At 44.4% G+C, this 26307-nt stretch overlaps 1 pseudogene; it reads right to left on the reverse strand.

Moving 5' to 3' along the window:
* LOC146871149 (uncharacterized) overlaps positions 1-20957 on the reverse strand; it is a 417898-nt pseudogene extending 396941 nt beyond the window's left edge.
* Between the last annotated feature and the right edge of the window lie 5350 nt (positions 20958-26307).

A 26307-nucleotide genomic window follows, 5' to 3' on the forward strand; every position in this document is an offset into this window, starting at 1 on the left:
CTTGTGGCAGAAAGTCTTTGTCAGAGAAGCTTAATATGTCAGCAGTACAATCCTGGAAGGAAGACAGTAGTGAGTCTGGGAACAATAGGTCGAGAAGGAGGTCCTTTCACCAGAATGCAAGTAGATTTCATTGAGATGCCTCCCTGTAACAGACTGAGGTATGTTTTGGTAGTGGTCTGCCTATTCTCCAGGTGGGTGGAAGCATTCCCAACAAGAAGAAATGATGGGTTGACAGTAGCCAAGCTACTGTTGAGAGAATTCTTCCCCAGGTTCGGGTTCCCAGTGACAATTGAGTCAGACCGAGGAGGACATTTCCATAATGAGATTGTAGGATTAATTTGTGAAGCATTGAATGTACAACAAAAACTACATTGTGCCTACCGACCAGAGGCTTCTGGTGTGGTTGAACAGATGAATGGTACTATCAAAAATAGAATAGGGAAAATGTGTTTGGCCACAGGTATGAAATGGCCTGATGTCTTGCCTCTAGTACTCATGACAATAAGGGCAATTCCAGACAGAACTACAGGATTGAGTCCTCATGAAATAATCATGGGACGTGCAATGAGACATGTGTTTATACCAGTCAACAAGCTGATGACAATAACTGATGACATGGTGTTGGAATACTGTAAAGGCCTGGCTGACGCAGTTCATTCTGTGTTTCATCAGGTTGGACCTGATGCCACCACACTTGAAAAGAAGCAAGCCCATGATCTGAGCCCAGGTGATTGGGTAAGGATAAAGGTCCACAGAAGAAGAAATTGTCTGGTTCCAAGGTGGGGAAAACCACGACAAGTCATTTTGACCACGACCACAGCTGTGAAGTGTGCTGGACTGAAAAACTGGATCCATGCCAGTCATACATTAAGAATTCCAAATCCGGTGGACAGCACAGGAAAAGAATACTTTGATGAATCAGAATCAAGCACCGAATCAGATGACGAAGGGTCAAAGACACGAGGAAACCCTGAAAGGGGGGAAACAGAACAAAGTTCAGCTTTAGTCCCCAGAAGTATCGCTCTGAGAAGAAGATTGCAGATTTCCGAATCTAGCGATTCTGGAAACGAGCAAGAAGCGCAGGGTTCCAAGAAGGAACACAGGAAGAAAAGGGGAAAGAGTACTGAAGACACAACAAAAGAAATTCGGGAAAAGGAAGTACCAGATGAAAGACTGAGAGAAATTCCACCTGAAGTAACAAATCTAAGTGAACAAGGGACAGGTACAGAGAGAGAGGGACAGATTTCTGCGGAAGACCCCCGAGGAGGTGTAGGGAACTGCAACATCCAGTTAGGTGAAGGGACAAGTAGCCAGCAGGAAGATTGCGTGTCGGAGATCCGAGGAGGGACAGAAGTAGGGAAAACAAAACAAGTGGTGGAAGAAGAAGTCGCTGAAAAGACACAGCAAGTTGAGACAGAGTCTGCAGAGAGTGAAAATGAAATACCTGAAGGTCGAGTTCTAAGAAAGAGAGCCTGGAGGAATGAAAAGAATGACAAAGGGAGCAAAGTAAAAAGAGTTGCAAGAGATGATGTTTGGCCCAATAAAATAAGGAAACTGAGATATCGACTGACAAGAGTGAATTCACTGAGAGCTGAACAGTGAAGTCAAGAGAAATCAAAAGAAGACGAATTAACTGAAGACGAAGAGAGTAGAAGAACAAGGAAACCTAACCAGAAGTATAAGTTACCAGAATGGACGTATGTGGCTCTGCCTGAACAGGGAGAAGAGGCAGATAGTCAAGGAAATCCAGAGGAGGCTGTACTGAGTGGTTGAGGATGAAATAGAATCGGAAATCTTGAGAGTTTTCTTGTCCGACATTGGAGAAGAAGAAACGGAAGTTCAGGAAAATCCATATTTGGAAGACGAGAGGAGAGTGAAGAACGATAAATAAGTTAAGAAAACTATTGATGAAGAAAACAAGATATTGAATTAAAGATAGAGACTGGTAGAACCAAATAGGTGTTAGAACCTTAGGTTAGAAAAACTAGTTGTGAAGTAAAAGAGGCTAAGTCAAAAGACACGGTCCATTTTAACAAGATGGCTAACATAGAAAGTAGTAAAGGTAGATGTACATTCATGAAAAGATGGTGTAAAATGTGTTGTTGTTGTACAGGATTATTAATGCTTTTATGGAGCATCCTTGCTCTTGTCATTTCCTTTAAGGCTACGATAGATACATTAGAAGGACATAGTGAGAATAAAACTATTATAGGCAAGATTTCAAAGGTAGTTCCAACTAGAATAGATAAAAATTATTTGCATAAAGACAGGTCAATAACAGATTTTTCCAATAATGTGTTTTCAAAATTATTGTATGAATATGTAAAGACAATGGACGTACGGGACTGCTACGTATGTATGCAGTTACCTGTATCTGTTTCTGAGGGAGTGACATATCATCACCTTCCGGCAACGTATGGAATAACATGTAGTGTAATAGCTAGTTTATTTTATGAGACAGGAAAATTAGAATATTATTTTTCAGATGTAGATAACATTTTTGCGCAAGTGCCTTCTTATAATAAATTAAACAAAGTAAAACCTGCTAAGGTATTAGGTGAATTTTTCTTAGAAACTAAGGAACTAACATTAGAGTATATTTTTAGAAACAATCTAATATGCAGTTTGAAGAAGGAGGAAAAGACATTCTTAGACATGGTTGAGGAAAGAAGATTGAAAATGCTAAGAAAAGCAGCAGAAGGGAAAGTGGAGAAAACAATCTGGGATATAGAGAAAGAAAAACATTTGAAAGGAGAACCTAGTCCAACTATAGCTTTAGATTGGCCTCAGAAAGGAAAATTTTGCATTCGAAGGAATCAAACTGTGTATGATAATTATTTTCTAGGTAATAGTGAGTGCCATGATACATATCGAATCATGGGTGGATGGGGATTCAAAGTCTTTCCTGGATTATATTTTATTTGTGGGAACAGGGCATATTATCGACCATGTTACGTAGGCCTGGTCTTTCCAAAAATCTTTCATATGGATAGAGGAGAAGATGGTGTACATAGCTTAAGTAATCATTTAGCTAGAACCAAGAGAGAATCTTGGACAGAAATTGTAGGTGAAATTTTTCAGGCATTGATACCAGCAGTGGGAATAACTCTGAATGCAAACAAAATTAGAAAATTGTCAACAATAGTGGATCGCTTGTCAACAAGCACCGCTGGAGGATTTTTATTGGTTAACACTGAAATGGTTGCCATGCGTGCTATGGTAATGCAAAATCGACTTGCCCTTGATATTTTATTGGCAAAAGAGGGTGGAGTCTGTGGAATGCTGAAAGTTCAACATTGTTGTACTTACATTCCTGACGAAAGCAAAGATCTGAAAACTTATACTAAGAATATTACTGAATTGCATGATGAACTTGCACCACTGGAGGTTGAAGGTGTTTGGGATAGAATTGGAAAGAAAATAGCTGCTATTAAGAATTTCTTAGTAAAAATAGGTAGTACTCTTATAGGTAAAATATTGTTTCCATTAACATGTGTAATCTGCATAATTTTAGTGATAAGATTATGTTGTATGTGCTGTAGAAACAAGAAAAATAAGAAAAGAGTGAACATTCAAAAAGAAAAGATAACAAACAAGAAAGAGAAATTGAAGAAATAGAATTGGAGGAGTGGAAGGAGAGTATGTATGAATCAGTAAAAAGAGAAGACGTAGGTGAAACTGAATTATGATTAAGAGCAAGAAAACGTTTGAAAGATTCCGTAAAGACAGAACAAAATTTTGGGTGGTGTAGTGATAAAATCACCAAAGGGGGGATTGCTGGAGCGGGTTATGCAAAATTTTGTATACCCACCCCAATTTGCATGTCGTTTTATTAATTAGATTAATTAATTAATAATAATCGAACTAATGGATTGGAGTGATGTGGAAATAACTAATCAACCTTATTAATGACTGAAATACACGTGGGATTTGCATCTGCATGGTCTAATTAATGACGTGAACTAAATTTCGTATGCATATTAATGATAGATAAATAGAGCATTGCATGATATATGTCGCTTTGGTGATGTAATTGTGATTCGTGCTTTATTTAGTAAGTATAAACCGCATTGAGTGTTGCTTTTGGCTAGATAAATACACACACATATGGGTATTAGCGAGGGAATAACATTTAGTTAGTCATTTTTATGTATTAATTACGTTTTTGTGTTTCTTTGCTTAAGTTGACTATTCTGGCCTATCGAATGATGGCTGCTTTTGGTGCCTAACCCGACTGCCAACGCTGAACCAGGCTTGGGTGAAGAGCGCCTGCGCTAAGATGAGCAACAATGGCCCCGTCCTGACCCCAGGCAAGCTGTACTTATCAAGGCCACTGGGAATAGTGCCAACGCTACAGACAAAAAACTTTATTAAAGAACTGGAACCAGCAAGTATGCTGACACCATGGACTAAACCTTATGAGAACTTTGTAGGACGACCCCTGATCAGCCAATCAGAACAGTTTAAAACTCAATTTTGTTACATTTTGTTATTGAAATTATTATAAAAACCCATAGAATAGAGAGGTCGGGAGTCGCTCCTTCGATTTCCTGATGATATGCTGACGGAGAGGATGGTGACACTGCAGGACAGTTGTTAGCCTGAATCTTTGATGGACTGAATTATTGCCCAAACACCTGATGAACTGTACCTGCTAAAATTGATGGGCATAGATTTGCGAGACTGCCAGATTTGACATAGAGGTCGACTTTAGCCAGAATAGGTAAATATGAATGGCAACTTGATCAAATGTATGATTTAATCTGCAATATTAATATAAATTTGGATTTGAACATCTACAGAAATGAGTTGGGTTGTTTATTCATTGAAATGTGTTAATGAAAAGGTTAATTAGAGTATTAGAAATTCACTTAAACCTACAACTAACAGATCCGTCCCGTTTATGAGGGTAATAGCAAATGTGAAATCTAGGGCCTAATGAGTATAAGAAGGTTGTGTAGATTTGTTGCCAATCCAATCCAAAACAGCTTTATTCGACATTTGTCATAAAAGCAGTGAAACAGGTACAGAAACAGCATATATGCAAGTCAAGTGTAGATTTGTTGCTCATTAGGGTAAAGTGGTATCTTTCCTCCCTCATTATCCAGCGCTTGGAAGGATAATCGCCTCTCGCACGGACTGATGGTGAGTGTGTGTTGGTGTTATGGGCCGCACCAGCGAATGTATGGATAGTGTGCGTGTGTGAGATCTTTTGGTCCGTGACGGTAGGGAGGGATTTAGCACTCCATGCTGCATCATTACCATACTCATTTTAGGAATTGTGGTGTGTTCTAAGGTGAATTTACCATGTGAAAAAGCCTTCTGCTGTGATATCATGAATCATGTTTGAGAGAAAACTATTTTCTCATGCTTTTCCCACAGAGGTTTGGAAGGTGATCTATAAGCTAAACTGAGAGCATATTTTCTGTAAATTCACATTATCTTTCTCAGTCATGTGAGAATGAAGTCTAACATTCTCAGTAAAACATGTACATCCAACAAGGGCAGAGACTGTCAGTTGATTCCTTTGTGTTCTACTGCAGCTTCCCAGAGTGTTCTAAAGAATAACTAGAGCGCTAACAGTCCTACTTATGACAAACGTATTGCACACCTGAAGCCATCTTGATTGGAATAAAGTGGTAACTATTAACACATTTAATTTAAAAAGGAACAAAATGAGGGGTTTAATTTTGCCATAGAAAGTATGATTAGTGCTGCAGAAAGAAAAATTAGGGCACATTTTGAGTGACTTCTCAAATCCTCTTCTATTTCATTAAACAATTCTGACATGCAGACTGAAACATGCACTTTCAATACCAGCAGCAGACTTCCCTGGTGAGCAGTAGCTTTACTACAGTGATCTAATGAGCCACTAGAGTGCTAACATTCTGAATTTATGGCAAATGTGTGACACATCTGAATGCCTTCTTGATGGAATCAAAGTAAAAAACTGAAAGTATTTCCTACTGAGGAGACTGTAGTAAATGAGGAAATTAGGAAACTTCATAACAAATAAGTCTCCCAAAATGGCCACCAGAGACAAAAGAGCCCAAATGTAGCACAAATATCACCCAGATGTAGCCCAAGTGTAGCCCAATGACAGAATGTCCCAGAGTGTTCTAACGAACAACTAGAGCGTTAACAGTCTTACTTATGACAAGAGTATGGCACACCTGAAGCCATCTTGATTGGAATAAAGTGGTAACACTTAAAACATTTAATTTACAAAGGAACACAATGAGAGGGTTCATTTTGCCATATAAATTATGATTAGTGCTGAGGAAAGAAACATTAGGGCACATTTTGAGTGACTTCTCAAATCCTCTTCTATTTCATTAAAAAATTCTGACATGCAGACTGAAACATGCACTTTTAATACCAGCAGCAGACTTCCGTGGTGAGCAGTAGCTTTACTACAGTGATCTAATGAGCAAAAAGAGTGCTAACATTCAGAATTTATGGCAAATGTGTGACATATCTGAATACCTTCTTGATGGAATCAAAGTAAAAAAACTGAAAGCATTTCCTACTGAGGAGACTGCAGTAAATGAGGAAATTAGGAAACTTCATAACAAATAAATCTCCCAATATGGCCACCAGAGACAAAAGAGCCCAAATGCAGCACAACTATCACCCAGATGTAGCCCACATGTAGCCCAATGACAGAAGTGTGCAAAACACTTATTTTTTGTGTATTTGCAGTTTTATATAGTGAAAACTTGTCAGGTATTAGAGTGCTTTACATGAACATTGGTTACATCACACAAGATCAAATTCATTTTGGTTGTAGACATGGGGAGATTAAGTGATTTGACCAGAATCACAGAATGTTGAGCTGAAGCAGAAACTCCAACCTGGTTCCCCAGTTGCAAAGTCTGCAGCTCTGGAAGTAACACCACATCCTCTCCCCTAAGTGCAACATTTAATCAAGTTGTCAACTGGATAAAAAAACATAAAGATTACAAATAATTTAAAAGTTCTTTGTCGCTATTTGAAAACTCAGAAAAAATGTCCTCATTTTAGTCTTTTAGAGCACTAACCATAATTTTGATGCAAATGAGACCCTCTCATAAATGTAATTTCTAAAGGAAATGCTCTAGGTATTACAGTTTTGATTACATCAATATGACGTCAGGCGTTCCACACTTTTGTAATAAATATAGAATGTTTGCAATCTAGTTGTTCATTGGGATACTGTTGAGAGGCAGAGGCCAGGGGCACAAGATGGCCACCAGAGACAAAAGAGCCCAAATGTAGCCCAAATATCACCCAGATGTAGCCCAAGTATAGCCCAATGACAGAATGTCCCAGAGTGTTCTTAAGAACAACTAGAGCGCTTACTGTCTTACTTATGACAAAGGTATGGCACACCTGAAGCCATCTTGATTGGAATAAACTGGTAACACTTAAAACATTTAATTTAAAAAGGAACACAATGAGGGGGTTCATTTTGCCATAGAAATTATGATTAGTGCTGAGGAAAGAAAAATTAGGGCACATTTTGAGTGACTTCTCAAATCCACTTCTATTTCATTAAAAAATTCTGATATGCAGACTGAAACATGCACTTTTACTACCAGCAGCAGACTTCCGTGGTGAGCAGTAGCTTTACTACAGTGATCTAATGAGCAACTAGAGTGCTAACATTCAGAATTTATGGCAAATGTGTGACATATCTGAATACCTTCTTGATGGAATCAAAGTAAAAAACTGAAAGCATTTCCTACTGAGGAGACTGCAGTAAATGAGGAAATTAGGAAACTTCATAACAAATAAATCTCCCAAGATGGCCACCAGAGACAAAAGAGCCCAAATGCAGCACATATATCACCCAGATGTAGCCCACATGTAGCCCAATGACAGAAGTGTGCAAAACACTTATTTTTTGTGTATTTGCAGTTTTATATAGTGAAAACTTGTCGGGTATTAGAGTGCTTTACATGAGCATTGGTTACATCACACAAGATCAAATGCATTTTGGTTGTAGACATGGGGAGATTAAGTGATTTGACCAGAATCACAGAATGTTGAGCAGAAGCAGAAACTCCAACCTGGTTCCCCAGTTGCAAAGTCTGCAGCTCTGGAAGTAACACCACATCCTCTCCCCTAAGTGCAACATTTAATCAAGTTGTCAACTGGATAAAAAAAATAAAGATTACAAATAATTTAAAAGTTCTTTGTCGCTATTTGAAAACTCAGAAAATATGTCCTCATTTTAGTTTTTTAGAGCACTAATCATAATTTTGATGCAAATGAGACCCTCTCATATATGTAATTTCTAAAGGAAATGCTGCTCTAGGTATTACAGTTTTGATTACATCAAGATGACGTCAGGCGTTCCACACTTTTGTAATAAATATAGAATGTTAGCAATCTAGTTGTTCATTGGGATACTGTTGAGAGGCATAGGCCAGGGGCACGGACTCTGAAAATTGAAGGCAGGTAGGAGAGTGCAGAGGCAACAATCTGACCACACTGTGCAGGCAGGAAGGGCAGTGGCAGCACAACAGACTATGGAGGGCAGTGGAAAGGGGGGCTGGGGCAACAAACCAACAATACAGGACTGGCAAGAGAGGCTGTGGCAATATAATAGACCATTGTGGGCAGAAGCAAGAGGCAGTGGTAGTACAACCATACTTGACAACAGACCCGTTTCAACCAGGAAACGCCCACTGTTTTTAAGCTCAAATGGGCTTTATTTGATCTGTCTGCTGTCTACAATCTCCTCTTTTTCAATGTAACTCAAAGGGGAAAATCAATACCCCAGTTTCTTTTCAAAATCTCCCTCTTACCAAGTTCAAAATGTTCGCAAGTATGGTACATTGGATCATGGTAGGCAGGAGGAATTGGGGTAGGGACATGGACTCGGATAACAGAGGAAAGGAGGGACATGGAGAGGTGCACCAAACTGACCCTACAGGGCAGGCCTCATGGTTTGCAGCAGCACAATACACCACACAGGGCATGCGGGAGTGGAGTGCAGCACAACAATCTATAGAAAGCAAGAGGGAGGGGATAGGACCATGCACATGGACAACAGAGAACAGATGGGAAAGAGGCAATGGTAGCTAGCTGACCATAATGGACAGACAGGAGAGAAAGCTGCAGCATAACAGGTCATAAAGGGAAGGAGGGACGGATAAGGGGCATTACAATGGAACAGACAAGCCAGGAGGGAGGGAATAGGGGTCTGCACATGGAAACAGGGGACTGGGGGCAAGGGGGCAGGGCAGGAGCAAGATGACCATGGAGGGCAGGCAGGATGGGCACTAGAAACAAGACACACCATGGAGAGCAACAGTGAGACTATGATGTAATACACACAGACCATGGAGGGAAGGTGGGAGGGGTTCAGGGGCAGCTAGCTGACCACACAGGGAAGGTGGGAGGGGCCATGGCAGCACAGAAGACCATGCATGGCAAGCGGGAGGGTTAGTGGCAGCACAATGGCTATGATGGGCAAGAAGGAGGGTGCAGGGGCATGCACAAAGGACCATGGAGGATAGAAGGGAGGGTCAGGGCCTGGGCACAACCAAGAGAGTTCAGGGGAAGGGGCCTCACTACAGACCGCGCGGGTCAGGCAGGAGGAGCAGTTGCAGCACAACAGACCAGGGAGGGCAGAAGGGTGTGGCAGTAAAATGGACCATGGAGGACAGGAGGAAGGGGATAGGGGCTTGGCATGTGGACAGGCAGGGTGGAGGTGGCAGGGACATGTTACAGTCATCTGACAATGCTAGGCAGGTGGGAGGGGAGTGGCAGCACAACAGAACATTCAGAGTAGATAGGAGTGGCAGGTCCATGGAACATGGTGGGCAAAAAGGATGGAGCAGGGGCATGCACAAAGACATCGGAGGGCAGGGGGAAGGAGAATAGGGGCAGCAAGCTAAGCACAGAGGCTAAGCAAGAGGTCAATGATGGGCCATAGAATTGGGCAATGGAGGGCAGGAGGAGTGGACTGGTACATCATGCTAAATGGAGGGCAGTGGCAGCACATCAGACCATGAATGGCAGGAGGGAGGAGGCTAGTTCATGGATTCAGACAACAGAGTATAGGGAGGAGGTGGATGGGGCCGCAAGCTAACTGTTCAGAGAAGGTGGGTATTAGGAACTTTATTGTTTTTAAAATGTGTGTCTGTGCGAACTACTTCAAATATGAACAAGTATGCAGCATAATCTCACTTTTATTCAGGAAGAAGAGGACGTTTGTGACAGTGACTCCGGGCTCACTTGGCAGAAACACCCCCTGACCCTCCACCCCCCATCGCAAAATGTAATGCCCGTGAAAAGGGTAGGTGGACGCAGTGTTATATAAGAACATAGTCCTGAGAGCACGATTGAAAATGAAAACTAGATATAGTATATGGTATAAACTATGCACCAAAAAGTGTGATATAAGATGAACCGGGGCGTGAAATATAATATGCAATACATTGTGTGCAATGACAGATTCATTGGAGAGCGCGAGATAGCACAGGCACTAGCGCGTGCTATGCGATATGCGCCTTGGAGTGTAATATGCACAGGGCAGTGTTGTGTAACCTAACTAGTCTCTAAAGTTGTAATATAAAATATGTGCTAGGGAGTGTAACGTTGCATATGCACTGTGACAAAGATATGGATCCCAGATTGTAATATGTATGGCATAGCGCTGTGCGTTATAACATAGGCACCGAGGAAGGCATGTTAGATGGGGCAATATAACCCGTGCGAAGGCAAGTGTGGCATGACATATTCACGGGGTGGTGTTACAGTGCACAGGGGCTAGAGAGTGTCATAGCATACGCACTAGCTGGTGGAATACAACACAGAGGTGTGTGGCACTCGGCGGGCACTGGTGGGTGTAACACACCATTGGGCTCAGCCAGGAGCACGCTGTGACTCTCAAGTGAGGTTTGTCTCCTTTCCAGAGAGTAAAATAAAAAGTATTACACATTCGGCGGTGGATGTGTGTTTTATTAACCGTGAGGGGGGTTTCTTGCATAGTTTGGTCAAATTTTTGTCGAATCCCCTTTGAATGGCTTGGTGTGCGTGTGTATTAAATGTGTCCGTCAATAGCTACCCATGTTTGTATAAATAAACGACAAGGGTGTCTACTTGGAGAGTACCCACCAGTGGGGGTGCCGGGATTAGGCACTGTAGGGCGTCAGACACATCAGAGCTTCATTAGCGGTGTAAATACATTCCACGTGGATTCATTGTATGCATAGTCGCCTTTTAATGAATATCACGCAAATCGTCATGGTGATAGGTACATACGGTTTGTCCAGCATGTCCTAGGTGTTTCTATAAATATATATATTTTTTAAATAATAAAAAACAAAGTCCGGCCCTGGGGTATGGGGTCCCCGGGACCATAAGTGGCCTGAGGAGGGGGGCAACGCAGCCCCCCTCCTAAAGAATTTTTTTTAAAAAGGCCATGACCCGCGAGTTGGGGTCCCCGGGGCCGATTAAGGCCTTGGGAGGGAGGCCATGCGGCCCCCTTCCAAATTTTTTTTTTCAGCCAAAAAAATGAGGGTGCAGGCCCTGGGGGATGGGGTCCCCAGGGCCAAAAAAATTAGAAACAGAAAGGGGGCCACACTGCCCTCCTTCTTAAAAAAATAAAATAAATAAAAGACCGGCATCGCCCCGGAAGCCACGCCCCCTCCTTGCAACACTCTGCAAACGCGCCCCCTGGCCAGTTGTAAGTTGGGGAATTAATTCCCCTTCAATACTGAGGGTCCCTGAGGGCCAACTAGCCCAACAGGTATCTCCAGTATGCGCCAGGGAGCTGCGTTGCAGACAGGTGTTCTGAGGCCACGCCCCTTTTTACACCTCTATGCAACGCAGCTCTGTGGCGCTTACTGGAGGTACCTAGTGGGCTAGTTTGACCCTAGGGACCCTTAGGATTCAAGGGGACTTAATCTCTCAACTTAGAACAGCCACAGGGCGTGTTTACATTGTGGTGAAGGGAGGGGACGGGGCCTGAGGTGACGTGTGCAAACACGCACTGTGGCGCGTTTTAAGTTGGGGAAATAATTCCCTTTCAATCCTGAGGGACCCTGGGGGCCAACTAGCCCACCAGGTGCTTCCAGTAAGCGCCACTGCTCTGCGTTGCAGAGAGGTGGTGCAGGCCGTGCCCCTTTTTACACCTCTCTGCAATGGCGCTTACTGGACGTACCTAGTGGGCTATTTTGCCCCTAGGGACCCTCAGGATTCAAGGGGACTTAAGCTCCCAACTTAAAACGGCCACAGGGCTTGTTCACACAGTGGGGAAGGGTGGGGACGGGGCCTGAGTTGACGTGTGCAAACACGCCCTATGGCGCGTTTTAAGTTGGGGAAATAATTCCCCTTCAATCCTGAGGGCCCCTGGGGGCTAACTAGCCCACCAGGTGCTTCCAGTAAGCGCCACTGAGCTGCGTTGCAGAGAGGTGGTCCAGGCCGTGCCACTTTTTACACCTCTCTGCAATGCAGCTATGTGGCGCTTACTGGAGGTACCTAGTGGGCTAATTGGACTCTAGGGACCTTCAGGATTCAAATGAACTTAATCTCCCTTCTAAAAACAGCCACAGGGCGTGTTTACACAGTGGTGAAGGGAGGGGACGGGGCCTGAGTTAACGTTTGCAAAGACGCCCTGTGGCGCGTTTTAAGGTGGGGAAATAATTCCCCTTCAATCCTGAGGGACCCTGGGGGCCAACTAGCCCACCAGGTGCTTCCAGTAAGTGCCACTGTGCTGCGTTGCAGAAAGGTGGTCTAGGCCGTGCCCCTTTTTACATCTCTCTGCAACGCAGCCCTGTGGCGCTTACTGGAGGTACCTAGTGGTCTAGTTGGACCCTAAGGACCCTCAGGATTCAAGGGGACTTAATCTCCCAACTTAAAACGGCCACAGGGCGTGTTTACACAGTGGGGAAGGGAGGAGACGGGACCTGAGATGACGTGTGCAAACACGCCCTGTGGCGCGTTTTAAGAGATAGTTTTAATCCCCTGCCCTATTATATACTAGGGGCTTACAGAGGAGGTCATGCTAATCACAGGGGGACCCCAACGCATAGTGTTCCCTAGTGTATGTAGGTGTTTTCACGGTATTCTGAGTGTCTTTTAACATAGCACTGGCTCTAGGACTGGTTAGTCAGACTCAGTTACCACCAGTATCCGTCTGAAAAAGTTGAGGGTACAGGATGATTTTGCAACAAGGCTTCTTTCTGCTCTTCTGTTTGTTCTTTCTGCACGTTATCCTTCTTCCTGCACTTTTCTTCGTCTTTGAGGACTTCTGTTGCTTCTTTCTGCATTTCTTTTTTTTCTTTCTGTGCGTTATTTCTTCTTTCTTCACATGTCCTATCTCTGTAGGCATAGTTAGAAATTAGCATTTAAAAAACCTTTGAAATTCACTGAAAAAACCATAGGTTTCAGGCACGTTATGGTTAGGAATTAGCATTTAAAAAACCTTAGAAATTCACTGAAGAAACCATAGGTTTCAGGGGCGTTATAGTTAGCTGGACTTTCACTCATACAAAACCATTGAAATTCCCCCGTTATAGTTAGTTCAGCTAACTATAACTCGCGCGCCCGCAATGCACTGCTGATGACGTCACATATTACATCACTCATGACATTGTCAGTGACATCACTCATGACATCACTGATGACATCTCAAATGACATCACTGATGACATCATCCTTGTGATAGGGTGGCAGACCTCCTCTCACCCTAATATAACCTTTGATACACACATTCAAAAATAGAAACTAAAATTTTCAAAACAATGGATATACCAATACCAGTTACAACAACCTATTCAGTAATTCTAAGATCCACATACACATCCACTCATTCACCAACAGTCCTATACAGTCACTCATACATGTACTCACTCATCATATGTACTCATACACCTATACATCCTGTTACACAACGTCACTCATCCACAGAGCTACTCACACACATAGTCACTCATGCTAATAAAGATTCAAACATCCATTTCCTACATATACAGTTATACACACACACCACCACACTAACTTCTACAGAAACTTACACATACTTAGTCTTTTAAACAATCACTTATAGAAACACATACTTATTCATACAGGAACTCTTCCAATCTCTCACTCTCACATATACTCACTTATATACACCAATAGTCACATATACTAGTTTAAAACATATGTAGTTACTCATAAAGACACTATTGAGACAGTCATTCACTCACTAAAGCACCCATGCACACACTCATCCACCCATACAGTCCTGCAGACATGCTGTCTTCAACACATACAAACAGTGAGTCACTCATTCATGCACCTATGCACTACGTAATACCCCCCACCGAACCATACAGACACTCAGACACTCATACCGATACTCAAAAAACCAACTAATAACCTATATAGACACTCATGTAGCTACTCACCAACCCATGCAGCCACTTATACACAAAGTGAGAGACTGATACAGATATTTACATATTTAAACATTACTCACTAAGCCATGTATTCACTAAGATACACTTAATCAGTCAGTTATACAATCAATTTTTCAAAAACAAATCATCCATTTAGACACTTATATACCCATTTATTCTCCCATCGACCTTGAGATATACATATATAAAACATATGTAATTTTCAGAAAAACACACATTCACTGGATGATGTCATCAATGATGTCATCAGTGATGTCATTTGAGATGTCATCAGTGATGTCATGAGTGATGTCACTGACCATGTCATGAGTGATGTAATATGTGACGTCATCAGCAGTGCATTGCAGGCGCGCGAGTTATAGTTAGCTGAACTAACTATAAGGGGGAATTTCAATGGTTTTGTACGGATGAAAAGTCCAGCTAACTATAACGCCCCTGAAACCTATGGTTTCTTCAGTGAATTTCTAACGTTTTTTAAATGCTAATTCCTAACTATAACGTGCCTGAAACCTATGGTTTTTACAGTGAATATATATATATGTAGGATCTGGCTGGGAGAGGGAGGAACTATGGGAACAAGTATATGTTTATTTATTTTAGTAGGTAGTTATAGTTAGGACCTAGTTTCCATAGGAGGAGCATTTTTTCATTTGCCAATAACTTTGGCATCGCTTGACCAATCCTCACGAAATTTAAAAACTAGTATGATGCTCACTCCATCTGCTGTCTTGAAAGTTTTGTGGTCATTTGTCAAGCGGGGGATGAGAAAAAAGGTGGGGCAAAACACAATTTCCCAATGTTAATTCCCGTCGTTATTTTAGACACGACTAAAGCTCGAACTGCTGAAGGGAATTACACCAAATTTGGCAGAAAGGTAACTGTTGGTCCAGAAAGTCACCGTTTTGTAAATTGGCATAAATCTGTTCAGTAGTTTTGAAAATATTAAGGAAAATCCAAATTTGTATATATCAGGACGCAGATCTTCCAAGGATCCAACAGTCCATGTGCTGAAATCTGATTGGCTGCCAAAACCAGGAAGTGTTGGCAGCCATCTTGGGACTCGGCTTGAGTCAAGTCCCACAAAAAACGTTGACAAAAATTAGAAGGGAGCAGGGTAGGAATAGTCTGACGTCCTAGGTCTCTTTGGGGGGTCCCAGAGGGACTTTGCAAGGACTGAAAAACATTTTAAAAAAAGAGAAATATGGCAGGAGCTGTGGCTCCTGCTGAAAAAAACACAAGACGTGCGGATTCCCACACTTCTTTTCTAATAGGCCCCCAGGTGGGTCATGTCCCGGGACATTAGCAATTATAAATATTCGGGGGTGCTGGCACGGCACTTCCCATTCCCCAGGGAATCCCCACTTCATCAGAGCAAGCATTTAAATAAATGCGGGAACCCTGCGCGGCCCCCTCAAAGCCCCAGGGACGCCACAACCCCAGGGAAAGTCATAATAAATTAAATGGGGGGGCGCATGGCACCCACAACCCTGGGGACCACCACCTCCCTGGGACAATTCATTACATTTAAGGGGGGGCCGCGGAGCCCTCCATGGCTCTGGGGACCCCCACCTTCGCAGGGCTGGAATAAATGAATGTAGGGGGTCCTTTGCAGAGCCCTGGACCCGGGGACTGCCACCTCCACGGGGCAAAGTTTCATGATGGATGGGGGCGGCAGGGCCCCCCTCATGGAACCATATATGGCCCTGGGGACCTCCATCCCCACTGAGCAGCTCTTGCTATGTCTCAGGGTACCGATCCCTGAGACAATATCTGTTTGCAGTGGCTTGGAGGGAGCTTTAACCTCTCCCACCAAGCCGCAGCAAACACTCCACTTCCAGCAAGCGAGAGCTGTGGAAATGCTAGTTTCCAGGAAGCAGAGAATTTGTCTGTTTCTCTGCCCGCTGTCAAGCGCGCAGGAAAGCAGACAAGTTGATTTCAGACACAAGGAGCTGCATTTTTAGCAGCTCCCTGTGTCTGAAAGCAATGCCAGCACCTACAGGAGGTGGGGAGCTGTCAGGGACCGGGGGGGGGGCCTTCAGGCTCTCCTTGTGATCCCAATACAGACTGGGTGCCCTGGGAGCACCCAGGAAACCATGGCCAGGGCCTGGGGGATGGGGCCCCCGGGGCCAAATTAGCCCAGGGAGGAGGGCTGCACCCCCTCCCCCTCTAAATGGCTGTGTCCTGGGGAATGGGGTCCCCGGGACTGAAATCAGCCCAGGAAGGGCATTGTGAGGCCCACTCCCCTATTACAAAAAGGCTGGGCCCCGGGGGATGAGGTCCCAGGGGCTGAAATTGGCCCAGGGAGGGGGCCCATTAGACCCACTCCCTTTTTACAACTAACATTTTTAAAAAGGTGGAGCCCCAAAGAATAGGGTCCCTGGGGCTGAAATCGGCCAGCGGAGGGGTGGCCCTGCTCCCCCACTGCAAAATACCCAGGCCCTGGGGGACGGGGTCCCTGGAACCAAAATCCCCTAATAAAAAATAAAGAAATAAGGGCTGGTCCCGGTGGAAGTCGCCAGAAGCCCACCACCTTTCTCAACCACTCTGCAAAGGGGTCTCCTGGTGCACAACTTGTTGGGGGATGAAGTTCCCTTGGCTGGTGAGGGTCCTTGGGGGCAAACAACCCCTCCTGTTACCTCCATTAAGTCCCACACAGCTGGATTGCTGAAAGCTCGTGGGAGGCCCTGCCAACTTTCCCCACCACTCTGTAAACTCACCTCCTGGTGCACTACTAGTTGGGGCATGAAGTCCCCTTGGCTGCTGAAGGTCCTTGGGGGCCAACAACCCCTCCCGTTACCTCCAGTAAGTCCCACCTAGCAAGATTGCTGAGAGCTTGTGGGAGGCCTCACTCCTTTCTCCACCACTCTGCAAAAGCATCTCCTGGCGCACTACTGGTTGGGGGATGAAGTCTCCTTGGCTGCTGAGGGTCCATGGAGGTCAACAACCCCTCCTGTTACCTCTAGTAAATCCCACACAGCAGGATTGCTGAGAGCTCATCTAAAGGCCCCGACCCCTTTCTCCACCACTCTGCAATCGCACCTCCTGGTGCAGTACTGGTTCGGGGATGAAGGTCTCTTGGCAGCTGAGGGTCCTTGGGGGACTAAGAACCCCTCCTGTTACCTCCAGGAAGCCCCACAGAGCAGGATTGCTGAGAGATCGTTGGAGGCCCTGCCCCCTTTCTCCACCACTCTGCAAACACGCCTAGTAGTTAAAAAAACCACAGAAATCAACTTAAAAATCAATGGTTATAGGGACGTCATAGTTGGGAAATAGTTTTTTGTTAAACGTAGAAATTCACAGAAAAAAACTAAATTTACAGGGATCTTATAGTTAGGAAATAGAATTATAAAAAACAGAGAAATTCGGTAAAAGGGCCATTAGCCTCAGATTCCACTTGTACAAAACAAGTGAAATTCAGCATTTATAGTTAACTGAGCTAACTATAACTTACGTCCCCGCAATGCACTGCTTTTGACTTCACATATTACAGAACTCATGACATAGTCAGTGGCATCACTGATGACATCACAACAAACAAACATTTGTATTTGTAAAGCACACGTTCACCCAGAGGTATCTTGGCGCTGAATAACAGATGTTAAATGTTGCCCAACTCATTAGTACTTCTTTTATCGATCTCAGATGGATGAAAGGCTGAGTGGACCTGCCGGGATTTGAACCTGTGACCATGAGGCCGAACACAGGCCCCTGCAATAGACATATTAGTCCACTGAGCCACCAGACCCGGCATGGTCATTTTATGACATCTCAAATGACATCATCCACACTAGCACACCCCAATACAACCTCTCATACACCCTCTCAGATGCCCACACTACTCACATACCCATGCAAGTACTCACACAACCACTCACTCATACATAGAGCTACTCATACAACCAGTCACTTACCCATACAGCCACTCACACAGCCAGATACACACCCATACAGCTATTCACACCCACTTAGTCACCTATACAGCCGCTCGCACACCCACTCAATCATCAATTAAGCCTCTCACTCACCCATACAAGTACTCACACAACCACTTACATACCCATTCACACATCCATTCAAGCACTCACATGTCCGCTCACTCACCCATGCACACATTCACACAGATACTTACTGTACAATACAGCCACTTACACACCAACTCACTTAATCAAACAGCCACTCACTCACCCATACAACCACTTACTCACTCATACAGCCATTCAGACACCCACTCACCCACTCATTCACCCATGCAACCACTGACACACCCACTCGCTTACCAATACAGTCACTCACACAGCCGCTCATTCGCCAATACAGTCACTCACAAAGACACTCACTCACCAACACAGCTACTCACACACCTACTTATATATCTACACAGTCACTCACACACCCACTCACCCACCCATACAGGCACTCACACAGTCGCTCTCTCACCCATACAGCCACTGGCACGCCCACTCACTCACCAATACAGTCACTCACTCAGCTACTCACACACCTACTTATACACCCAGTCACTCACACACCCACTCACACACATATACAGGTATTCAGAAATCTACTAACACACAGATACACACACTCACATAATATATGTTAGAAATAGTATCACTCATTAGTAGCAAAGAAAGTATACTATTTTAATTTTTGTAGTACCTTGGTATATATGTTTAACACTCATAATCGTTTTAGAAAACACTGACTTGATGATGTCATCAATGATGTCATTTGAAATGTCATTAGTGATGTCACTGACCATATTGACACATAGCCCACAGTGATAACCAGGGTAGGGAACTAGATGCTAAGGGGTCTCTAGGATGAGCTGACCTCCAAATATACTATATACAAACAGTTCTAGCTACCTTAAAGTTGTAGTCACTCACCGTGTCCCTAATAACGGTACTTGATAGGAGTGATAGGCATGTCAAAAATTGTGATGGACTGTCCTTAAACACCACCAGGTGTAATGCTTCATAATAGGCAGCCTTCGCTCTCTAAAACCCCGGTTTGATAGACAGCTGGTCTACACCTGAAGACAGGGAAGCACTTCTAATCATTTAAGTGGGGGTCTGCGAAAATAGTGAGTTAAAAACCAATGTAGCACCCCAATTTGCATTTAATCGTAGGATATATTACTTGGTATTAAAATTATGGGATGTGGGGATTAGGGGAGCTACTACCCCATCACCACTGTTACCTTCGTCGACATGTTTCTGCCTATGCTGCGGCATTCTTCAGGATGGCTGGTATGTAGGTTGGTGGTCAAATACAGATGTGTTAGTATAAATTAAGTACCATTTATGTGGATGACTTGTAGACATTTTGATGGTGCTGAGAGTTACTTCTAAAGTATAATGTTGGTATGGTACAGGTGTTATGCCACGTAAGATATGCCTTGTGCAACAGAAGCATAAGAAAAAGTAGCCCTAACTCTATGGTCACTTATCCTGCTTCACTCATTTGGTAGGCTGAAGAATATAGTGAATAATGAATAAATATATAAACTGGTATTGGCTGCCCTCCTTTTGATTGTGATGCATTCAAGGTAAGGAACTCCAACATATAGGATCACTGTTGGGTAGGGGTGCACAAGACACTTGCCCCACTGCAAGCGCAGACGCTCCGTAGCTCCTCGTCCCACTCATTCCTGGAGCAGTGCTGGTGAGCTTGTAAGGTGTTGAAACAGCAGGGAGATATTTGTATATGTTATGCCGGTGGGCCAATTATCACCTTCAGAATGGAGAGATATCACTTTCTAATTTCCCTCCTTGTCCTAATCTGAATACCGCGAGTCGTTAATTCCCAATTGCTTTGTATTCATTACTAGTTTTTGCAGACAATAAACAGCTCTTGAAATGAATGTTTCTTGAATGCCTTGCAGGCTAAAATTTCTGTGGTACGAATAACCACAAATAGGAAAGGAGCAGAAAATTCAAGGACAGATCCCAGGAGAAGGAGAGGTCAGCATGGAAGTGACTTGCACCCTAAAACAAATGGCAGCTACATTTCATTTAAATTATTAGAAAAATAATCTCACCTCCATCTGCGCTGTCCTTATGTGAGAGCACAAGGATGGTGCTGCAAAGGACAGTGAACCCACCAGACTCCTTGCAAATGTAGAACCCACTGTCCCAAAGCTGCAGGCCCCTGATGGTCAGCGCCATCCTGCCAGCCTGAGAATCCATGGACACCGACGACCTCACGCACTGATGGTCTGGATTTATGCTTCCATCAGAATGCCCGATCCAGTCACAAGACTTGTCACTTGTCTGTTTACACCACTCTTTTGACCACTGCTGCAACTGGTTGTAAACACACTCCAGTGTAACCGACTCCCCTATAACCTGACGCAACACCCTGGTCCCTTTTCCTTGATCCAAGCCTGGGGAATGAAAAGAAAAAGAACAATGTCATTTTCGTGTAGAGTTCCAAGCACCTGACTTGTTGCAATTGCACCACTTCTGACAATTATCTTACCCGTGGATTTGTTCAAAGGGGCTTCCCTTAATCAACGCCTCTAACCTCACTATGGACATTGCAAATATAACACATGATTCCCTGCTAACTAGATACAACTATGCCCTTCAGAAACAAGCCATCACCATGCACATTAATAAAACTATCAGCAGAAGGCAAGACCCCGGGAAGCTACCGAACAATCTGTAACATACCCTAGCCAAGAAGACTAATGGAATGGGATCCCACGCAATACCTTCACGAAAGTGCACAACTGAACCATCATATAGTGAGATTTTAAACGACACAAAGCAAAACCAAAGGGTATGATGGACGGAGTGTTGAACATTGCAAACACTCACCCCCAGTCAACTGATCTGGGTTTAATCCATCACCGTTCTTTAGCCCACTCTGCCACCCCAGTTCAGACATGGCCATATGCAAATCAGTCTGACCCTGTGCCTCATGGGAACAGTCCAGCCTGGAATTCAGTCTGTCTAGCCTGACTGAATACCTTTTTCTTTTCTGTGACAGCAGAAAGCACATGGCCTTCTCCCAGTGCCGGAAATTGAAAATGTGCATTCTAGGAATGCATACTGGCTGAGGCAGGGTGCTGGGTCTTTTGAGCATTGCTGAGTGAACATTGCATTTGGAAGCAAATGGAATGTCTTACTGCACCAAGAATAATGATTAGGAAGTATTGCTGATGAAAATATTTGCCAACATTAAAGCCCTCTTGATGCTAAGGGCTGTTAAAGAACAATGTTGTTTAGATGGAACCATAGACTTGTTTGTTTTTATGTCCATGGTCCTAGTCTACGTGTCCTCCTGGTCAATCTCACAGGCCTAGTCCATGTGTCCATACATTAATGCCCCTGTGTGCGCACATCCCCATTCCGGAGACCCTGTGTAACATTTAAGTGCCCTTGTATGTATTTGTATTTGTAAGGAGATTTATATAGCGCATGTATACCGACAGGTCTCTTAGCGCTGATAGAAGGAGATTTGCAAAGTTAGCCCGATAAAGACAGTCCTGGTCATAGGGAACTTAGAAGCTGTCTCTAAAAAGCAGCGTTTTCAGTATCTTTCGAAAGGGGAGTAAGCCTGGTTCTTTCCGTACGACGTCCGGCAGTTGATTCCAAAGGCGAGGCAAGATCACCGAGAAAGCTCGCCCGCCCTTGGAGGCCAAGTTGCTTCGGGGACAGACCAGATGAAAAGCGTCTGTAGAACGAAGTAGGCGTCCCGGAATATACCTGGCCAAACGATCCCTAATATAGCTGAGAGCGTGACCATAGAGGGACTTGTGGGTGATACATAGGGCCTTGAATTCAGCGCGTTGTCTAACGGGCAGCCAGTGCAGCTTTAGAAGCAGAGGTGATGCATGAGCCCTTCGAGGAAGGCTAAAGACTAACCTAGCAGCATCGTTCTGTGCCACCTGGAGCCGGTTAGTGAGTTTCTGCGGGAGACCTAGGTACAGCGCATTTCCATAGTCAAGGCGAGATAGAATAGTAGCCGAGACTATGGTTTTCATGGTAGAAGTGGACAGAATGGGGGCCAGTTTCCTCAATTGCCTCATAATACCCGAGCAAGTGCCCACCACAGAGGAGACTTGATGGCTTAGTGAGAGTTCTGCATCAATCTTGATTCCCAAGCTTTTCACAACTGGGGATGGGCATGGAGGAGTCCCAAGTTCTTTGGGCCAGAACAGGCCACCCCAGGAGTTGTTAATAGTTGGGATGACGAGGACCTCCGTTTTATCCGGGTTAATTTTCAGAGAGTTAGCAGTCATCCAGCTAGTTGTGAATCTTAAAATGTTTTGAGCCGTCTCCTGGGCCTGAGCAGAATTGTCGATCCTCAAAATGAGCTGTGTGTCGTCAGCATAATTAAAAACACGACAGTCAAGATTGGATAAGGCGGCCACTAAAGGTTGCAGATAGATGTTGAAGAGCAGCGGGGATAGCGCAGAGCCCTGTGGAACGCCGCATGGAATGACACCTTTCTTAGAGGAACGGTCGCCAAGCTGCACCCTTTGCGAGCGACCCGAGAGGAAAGATTTTAACCAGTCAAGGGCCGAGCCCCTGAGTCCCAGGTCCAACAGACGGCTCAGCAGGATGGAATGACTGACCGTATCAAATGCTGCAGAGAGGTCCAATAGCTCAAGTGCGCTCGGCTCTCTCTTATCAGCATTTAATCTAAGGTCGTCGAGGACGGACAGCATGACTAACTCCGTACTATGGTATGCTCTAAAACCTGCCTGACGAGGATGTAGAAGCTTAAATGTGTCCAAAAAGCCAGAAAGGTGTTTTAGGACATGTTGCTCCATGACTTTAGCCAGAAAGGGGAGCTGTGAAATAGGCCTATAATTTTTCAAATCAGCCTTATCAGCTCCTGGCTTTTTCAATAGAGGGATAACTCGAGCCTCCTTCAGATTACTTGGCACCTGACCCGTGGCTAGGGAGAAGTTAAGGAGCGAGAGAATCTGGCCTTCCAGGATTGGGCGAGCCAACTGGAAGATCCTCGGAGGGCAGGGATCGGCCGGTGAGCCGGATTTGATCTTGTTTATCAAGAAGTCCAGCGGCGGGAATTGTGCAAGAAATTGGGCTGGTGAAGTTTGAGACGACACCAGTCCTTGACTAGCATCAGTTGCAGGAAGGCTATTGATCTCAAGTAAAATATTCATCACTTTCTGCAAAAAGAAGGACTGCAGGGTGTCGACATCGAAGGGTATTTGAGACGAGGGCACATCAACCTTACTGCTGAGTTCTTTTAGGATCTTAAAGGTTTCCTTTTGCTTATTAGGTGCCTCAGAAATCCGAGCCTCATAATATTCAGCTTTCCTTGAAGTAATAGCTCTCTTATAGAGGGCCAAAGCAGCTTTATAGAGGATCAGGTCAGAGGCCTTATAGGCTCTTCTCCACTGTCTTTCTACTTTACGTAGGCTCTGTCTATGTATTCGTAAAGCCTCGTTAAACCAAGGGGCCCCTTTGTTTTTAGGCTTGACTCTTTCCCTGCGTACTGGTGCCAGATGGTCAATGGCCAGGAGGAGAGTATCACTAAGAGACTGGCTGATTAGGTCAATATTAGTATAACCCTCCTCAGGCCTGTACGGGGGGAGTCTATGGAGGAAGTTAGTAAGGTTATCCGACTTGATCTTGTGCCAGCTTCGCACTCTCCTCCACTCTGGAGGTGGACGGGTGGAGGGACCGCCCAGAGGGACCCAGCAAGAAATAAGGAAGTGACTCTCTGACTGTTCCAAATGTATCAGTATCAGTGTTGCATTGTGTCTCCTAATGTCAGTGTCCTAATATCCATGCCTCAGTGTCCCTGCATCACTGTCTAGAGGTCAATGTCTCAGGAGAAGTGTCAGTGTCTCCATGTCTTGCCAGATTGTGTCCTCATGTCAGTGTCCCTTTTCCAATATGCTCATCTTTATGTCTGTGACATTGTCCCAGTGCCACCATTCAAATGTCAATGTGATTTTTACATGTCCCACTGTCAGTGTCTCACTGTAACTTAGGCCGTGAACACGCTAGTGTTATGTTGTCAGTAGTGGTAACCACGTGCTCCTATATTCATGTATCAATCTCAGTGCTCTGGTGTCACTGTACCAGTGTCAGGATCCTTCCTTCAGTGTTCATGTGCACTTTTAGGTGATGCAATGTGTGTCTCCACAGTAGTTTCCCTGTGTTAATGTTAGTGCTGTAGTTCCAGCTCCCAGTATCGGTGCCTCCTTGCTGGCCTTCCAGGATTGCCTTGGTGCCCTGGTGGTATGTCACTTCCTAGTGTTAGAATTCATGTGTTGTGGTATCCCGATCAGTGTCTCAGCGCTGGAGTCCTAGTGTCAATGTCTCAGCATTAGTATTTGTGGACTTGTTGATTTTCCTGGGACAGTGTCACCATGTCAGTGTCCACGCGTATATGCCAGTGTACCACTCTTTCCCCCTCTCAATGTTTCAGTATCAAGGTCAATGACCATCTTTCTCCAGCTACGCATTGTCAATGCCCTGGTTCTAGGTTCCCAGAGTCAATAAAAGTTATTCTGTGTCATTGTCCATGTGGCAAATGCAGCTTCGTAATGCCAGTGTCTCTGTGTCAGTGTCCTCTTGTCCCAGCCTCTGTGTGTCCAGGCAGTAACCACTGGCAGTGTTGCAGTGCCCAGTTCCATGTTGGTGTCCAAGTGTCAGTATCAATGCCTGTGTCCCAAAGTAAGTATATCCATGTTAATGCCCTTGTGTCATTATTCCAGTGTCAGTGACCCAAGCCAGCAACCAGAGGTCAGTACCACAGAATTGTGTGCCCAATCAGTTCCCTTTTGTTAGTGCCTCTGTGCCATATCACTGCCCTGGTGTTGTGTCCAAGCGCCAGTATTTTGGTGCGAGTATCTTAGTGCCTCTTTTTCAATCTCGCACTGTCACTTCCCCTTTGCATTATCCTAGCATCAATGCTTGTGCCTACTATCAGCTATCCAGTGTCACTGTTACCATGTCAATATCCTCATGTCAGTGTTGATGCTCTTGTGTCTGTGTCCTTGCATCAGTGATGCCGCATGATTCCTGGTGCCCTATGTCAATGAAGTATCCAAAAATGCAAGGTATAGATTACTTCATTACAATATTCTTCATAGAACCTTCTTTACCCCTAGCAAGCGTAACATGTATGGACTCCTGAGGTGTCTGAGGCGCAGGATGGACAATGCATATATCTTGTCCGGGGATTTAAGATTATGAGACAGAAACTCCAGCCAATCCTAGAGTACATTACAGGGAGAACTAACTTGCACAGAGAAGAGTGTAGCCTTGTAGGCTTAAATGCCCAGATCTCGAAAGACAAAAACACTACTTTCTTCCTGCACCTGGCTAGAGATTGCCGAATCGTGCAGTGGAACGTTGTTAAAGCATCCTCAGTTACCAAGTGGACACACAGAAGATAAGTGGGGCAAAACTGGAAGTAGAAGCCCTACATATAGAAAAAAAGGAGGGGTATAATTGGCGGCCATGAAAGAGCCCAACCATGGCATGACTTGCATTTTAAATTCACACCGTAAGCGGCTGATGAAGAACATAATATTGTGTAATACAGGGAAGAGGGGATAACTTTGCTGCTTAAGAAGAGAAATACGGTGGCTCGAAATGTACTCTGACTCTTACAGGATAAATAAACTGTCTCCTCTGGTCCTCTTGAACTTCCCTGTGGTGTCACTTCCTCCTCTACTTTAACCCCGCAGTAAGCCAGGAAACAAGAATCATACCAGTGAGTTCATAAATGACCAATCAAATGAAACACTGATTATGGATAGACACTAGTGTCACTACTCGTCTGTTTGGTACGAAATAGTTCGTTTGTGATTAAAAGTGTGTCATTGGTTGAATGATTAAGAAGCCTGTTAGATCTGGGGGTCTCTAGTTGGCAGGGTAGGTTCCACTGTCCAAGTAGGGACCCTTGCTTC

The sequence above is a fragment of the Triturus cristatus genome, chromosome 1_1 (assembly GCF_964204655.1).
Source record: "Triturus cristatus chromosome 1_1, aTriCri1.1, whole genome shotgun sequence".
In the NCBI taxonomy this organism is placed as follows: domain Eukaryota; kingdom Metazoa; phylum Chordata; class Amphibia; order Caudata; family Salamandridae; genus Triturus; species Triturus cristatus.